Source organism: Ceratotherium simum, chromosome 3, assembly GCF_057802395.1.
Source record: "Ceratotherium simum simum isolate JZ-2026a chromosome 3, ASM5780239v1, whole genome shotgun sequence".
NCBI lineage: Eukaryota > Metazoa > Chordata > Mammalia > Perissodactyla > Rhinocerotidae > Ceratotherium > Ceratotherium simum.
The window spans coordinates 52,875,433-52,881,432 of record NC_141902.1 but is presented as its reverse complement, the minus strand read 5'-3'; positions in this window follow the sequence as shown (position 1 = coordinate 52,881,432).

The following is a 6,000-nucleotide window of genomic DNA, read 5'->3' as shown; positions in this document are numbered from 1 at the left end:
TGTCCCAATGGGTTTGATTATCAGACTCTAAAGACAGGAGTGAGATTGCTGAGTCACAGTGATAGACATATTTAGGATCACTAAGTGCTTCCAGATTTTTCTTCAAATGGTCATAACATTTTTTTTAATTGAGAAGTGATTCACATACCATAAAATTCACTCTTTTAAGGTGCATAATTCAATGGTTTTTAGATTATTAACAGAGATGCACAACAGAGTTGTGCATCTAATTCCAGAACATTTTCAGTACCTCCAAAAGAAACCTGGTAACTATTAACAGTCACTCTTCATCTCCTCTCCTCCCATCCCCTGTCATCTATGGGCTGAAAATCTGCTTTCTGTCTCTACAGATTTGCCTATTCTGGACATTTCGTATAAATGGAATCACACTATATGTGGCCTTCTGTGTCTGGTTTCTCTCTCTTGGCAAACTGTTTTCAAGGTTCGTCCATGTTGTAGCATGTATCAGTACTTCATTCCTTTTTATTGCTGAATAATATTCCATTCCATGGAGATGCCATATTTTATTTATCCATCCATCAGATGATGGACATTTGGGCTGCTTTTTGGCTATTATGAATAATGCTGCTATGGACATTCATGTACAAGTTTTTGTGTGGACATACATTTTCAATTCTTTTGAGTATAGACCTAGAAATGGAACTGGAGGGTCATATGGTAACTTGGCTTAATTGCTGAGGACTGCTTTCCAAAGAAGCTGCACCATTTTATATCCCCACCAGCAATATACGAAGGATCCAATTTCTGTACATCCTTACCAACACTTGTTATTTTCCATCTTTTTTCTTATAGCCATCCAAGTAGTTGGGAAGTAGTATCTATTGTGTTTTTGTTTTTTTGTCTTTTGGTTTTTTTTGGTGAGGAAGATTGGCCCTGAGCTAACATCTGTCACCAATCTTCCTCTTTTTGCCTGAGGAAGATTGTCACTGAGCCAACATCTATGCCAATCTTCCTCCACTTTGTATGTGGGATGCTGCCACAGCATGGCCCGATGAGCGGTGTGCAGGTCCATGCCTGGGATCCAAACCTACAAACCCTGGGCTGCCAAAGCAGAGTGCATGAACCTAACCACTATACCACCGGGCTGGCCTCTCATTTTGGTTTTGTTTGTTTGTTCGTTCGTTTGCTCAGAAAGATTCTCCCAGAGCTAAGATCTGTTGCCAATCTTCGTCTCTCTCTCTCTTTTTTTCCACCCCAAAGCCCCAGTACATAGTGGTATATTCTAGTTGTAGGTCCTTCTAGTTCTTCTATGTGAGCCACCGCCACAGCATGGCTACTGACAGACAAGTGGTGTGGTTCCGTGCCTGGGAACCAAACCTGGGCCGCTAAACAGAGTGTGCCAAACTTAAACACTAGGCCATCAGGGCTGGCTCTCATTGTGGTTTTGATTTGCATCTCCTAATGACTAATTACTTTGAGTACCTTTCTATGTGTTTACTGGCCATTTATATATTTTCATTGTAAGAATGTCTATTTAAATCCTTTGCCCATTTTTTGTGTGTGTGTGTGAGGAAGATTAGCCCTGAGCTAACATCTGCTGTCAATCCTCCTCTTTTTGCCAAGGAAGATTGGCCCTGGGCTAACATCCGTGCCCATCTTCCTCTACTTTTATCTTTGGGATGCCTGCACAGCATGGCTTGATAAGTGGTGCATAAGTCCGTGCCCAGGATCCGAAACTGTGAACCCCGGGCTGCCAAAGCAGAGAGTGCAAACTCAACCACTATGCCACCAGGCTGGCCTCCTTTGCCCATTTTTAAATTGGGTTATTTGTCCTTTCATTGTTGGGTTGTAATAGTTCTTTTATATTATAGATAAAAGTTCTTTATCAGATATATGATTGCAAATATTTTCACCCATTCTGTAGATTGTCTTTTCACTTTCTTGATCATGTCCTTTGAAGCACAAAAGTTAATTTTGATGAAGTCCAGTTTATCTATTTTTTCTTTTATAGATTATGCTTTTGGTGTAAACTATTGTCTAATCCAATGTCATAAAGATTTATGCCTATGTTTTCGTTTAAAAGTTCTATAGTTTTAGCTCTTACATTTAGAATTTTTGATCCATTACGAACTAATTTTTGAATGTGTTGTAAGGTATGGATTCAAATTCATTCTTTTGCATGTGGATATCCAGTTGTTCCAGCACCATTTTGAAAAGACCCTTCTTTTCCCATTGAATTGTCTTGGCACTCTTGTTGAAAATCAATTGACCATAAATGTGAAGGTTTATTTCTGGACTCTCAATTCTATCCCATTGCCATATATCTATCCTTATCCACACTGTCTCGATTACTGCAGCTTTATACTAAGTTGTAAAATCAGGAAGTGCAAGTCCTCCAACTTTGTTCTTTTTCAAGATTTTTTGGGAGTGTTTGGGAGTGTTACCATCTGTATTAGTTTTCTGTGGCTTCTAACAAATTAGCACCAATCTAGTGGCTTAAAACTACAAAATTTTATTATCTTAGAGTTCTATAGGTGAGAAATCCCACACGGATTCACCAAAATCAAAGTGTTTGGTTGTGTTCCTCCCTGGATTCTCCAGGGGAAAAATCTATTTTCTTGTCTTTTCCAGCTTCTAGAGGCCACACTCATTCCTTGGCTCATGACATGCTCCTCCATCTTCAAAGCCAACGATGACAGGCCAAATCTTCTCATGCTGCTCTCTTGCACATTCTCTCTGCTGTAATGACACCTCCCACAATAATGTTTTGTAGTTTTCAGTGTATAAGGCTTGCACTTCTTTTGTTGAATGTATTAGTAAATTTTATTCTTTTTGATGCTATTGTAAATGGAATTGTTTTTGTAATTTCATTTTCAGATGGTTATTGATAGTGTGTAGAAATAAAAGTGATTTTTGTTTTTTGATCTTCTATTCTGCAAACTTGTTGAACACATTTATTATAGTCAATATTATTTTTTTGTGAACTCCTTAAGATTTTCTACATATAAGATCACGTCACCTGGAAACAGAGGTAGCTTTACTTCTTCTTTTCCAATCTGGATGTCTCTTACTTCTTTTTCTTGCCTAATTGCCCTGGCTATGACCTCCAGTAAAACAGTCGATAGAAGTACCTGAGGGGACATTCTTGTCTTGTTCCTGATTTCAGTCTTTCACCATTGCATATGATGTTGCTGTGCATTTTTTTGTAGACACCCTGTATCAGCTTAAAGATGTTTCTTTCTATTACTAATTTGCTGAGTGTTTTTATCATAAAAGTGTTTTGGATTTTTGTCAAATGATTTTTCTCCTTCTATTAAGACGATCATGTGATTTTTTTCCTTTATTCTATTATGGTTTATTACATTGATTGTTTTTCATATATTGAACTAATCTCACCTTCCTGGGATAAATCCCAGTTGGTCATGGTATACAATTCTTTTTATATTTTGCTTGATTCAGTTTGCTAATATTTTGTTGAGGATTTATGCTTTTATATTCATAAGGGATTTCGGTCTGTAGCTTTCTTTTCTTGTAATATCTTTGTCTGATTTTGGTATCAGGGTAATACTGGCCTCATAGCATGAGTTGAGAAATAATCTCCTCTTTTTTATTTTTTAGAAGAGTTTGTGAAGAATCTGTATTAATTCTTCTTCAAATGTGAGGTAGAATTCACCAGTGAAGCCATGTAGTCCTGGGTTTTCTTTGTGGGAAGTCTTTTGATTACCAATTCAATCTCCTTACTTGTTACAGATCTGTTCAGATTTTCTACTTATTCTTGAGTCAGTTTCAATAGTTTATATGTTTCTAGGAATTTGTCTGTTTCTTCCAGGTTATGTAATTTGTTGGTATATAGTTTTCATAGTATTCCCTTATAATTATTTTTATTTTTGTATGTTCAGTAGTTATGGTCCCTCTCTCATTCCTGATATTAGTAATTTGAATCTTCTCACTTTTTTTAGTGGTCAGTGTAGCTAAAGATGTCAATTTTGTTGATCTTTTCAAAGAACCAACTTTTCATTTTGTTAACTTTATTGTTTTTCTATTCCCTATTTAATTAATTTTTACTCTAATCATTGTCTCTTTCCTTCTTCCTTGTTATTTCCATTAATTTATAATAATAGTTTATTATAATCATATATAAAGTTAAACTATATATGTATATATAACTATATATAAAGTTAGTTATTATAATAATAGTTACTTCTGATAAATACCCACTTAATTTCAATATTATATAAAAACTTAGCTCCTATATAGCTTTATTCCCTCCCCTCTCCTTTGTGCTATTATTGTCATACAAATTACATCTTTATACATCATAAGCCCATCAACAAAGCTTTGTAATTATTGCTTTATACAGTTATTTTTAAAAACAGACCATGGAAAAAAAATTTACCAACAAAAATACATGTATACTGCCTTCTATATTTACCTATGTAGCTACCTTTTCCAGTCTCTTTATTTCTTTATGTGGATTTGGTTACTGTCTAATGTCATTTTATTTCACCCTGAGAGATTTCCTTTAGTATTTCAAGTAGGGCAGGTGTGCTAGTGACAAGCTCTCAGTTTTTGTTTATCTGAGAAAGTTTTGATTTCTCCTTCATTTTAAAGGATAGTTTGGCTGGATATAGAATTCTTGGTTGACAGCATTTTTCTTTTATTACTTTGAAGATGCTATCCCACTGCCTTCTGGCCTCTATGGATTCTAATAAGAAATCAGCTGTTAATATTTTTAAATATCTCTTGTATAATTTATACATAGTGAACTGCACAGATTTTAAATTTTATTTATTTATTTATTTTCCCCCAAAGCCCCAGTAGATTGTTGTATGTCATAGCTGCACATCCTTCTAGTTGCTGTATGTAGGACGCGGCCTCAGCATGGCCGGAGAAGTAGTGCGTCGGTGCACGCCTGGGATCCGAACCTGGGCCGCCAGCAGCAGAGCGCACGCACTTAACCGCTAAGCCACGGGGCCGGCCCTGCACAGATTTTTTAAGTGTAAGGTTTGATGAGTTTTGACATATGTACACATCCATGTAATCTCTAATCCAATCACGATATACAAAACTTTCATTTCCCAGAAAGTTTCCTCTAGCTCTTTTATAATCAATACCTCTACCAAACTCTAAAGCAACCACTGCTGTGATTTCTTGTTCCTGTACTTGAACTCTGTAAAAATGAAATCATATATTATGTCCTCTTTTATTTCTGATTTCTTTTACTCTGCATGCTTTTAAGATTTATCCATGTTGTGGCATGTACTAATAGCATATTATTTTTTATTGCTGAGTAATGTTTCACTGTAAGGATATACCACAAATTGTTTATCCATTTTCTTGTTGATGGACATTTGGGTTCTTTCCAGGTTAGGGCTATGATGAATGAAGATGGTATGAACACTCTTGTATAAGGAATTTTGTGGACATATTTTTTGTTTTACTGGGTAAATAACCGAGAGTGGAATTTCAGGGTCATAGGATAATAGACATATGTTTAACTTTATAAGAAATACAAAGGGCCGGCCTGGTGGTGTAGCAGTTAAGTGCACGCGCTCTGCTTTGGTGGCCTGGGGTTCGCAGGTTCGGATCCCGGGTGCGCACCAATGTTCCACTTGTCAAGCCATGCTGTGGCAGCATCCCATATAAAGTAGAGGAAGATGGGCATGGATGTTAGCCCAGGGCCAATTTTCCTCAGAAAAAAAGAGGAGGATTGGCATTGGACGTTAGCTCAGGGCTAATCTTCCTCACCAGAAAAAAAAAAAAGGAAATACTTTTACAAAGTAGTATCATTTTACACTTCCACCAGTTACGTGTGAGAGTTTCAGGTGCCATTATTTGCTGTTGTCAATCTGTTTTGGAGTTAGCCATTCTGGAGCCTGTAACATGGTATATCATTGTGCTTTTAATTTGAACTTTCCTGATATGCTTATTGGCCATTCACATATATTCTTTACTGAAGTGTCTATTTAAGTCCTTAACTTATTTAAAAAATTGTTTTGCCTTTCTTATTGAGTTGAAGAATTACTTTATGTACTCCGG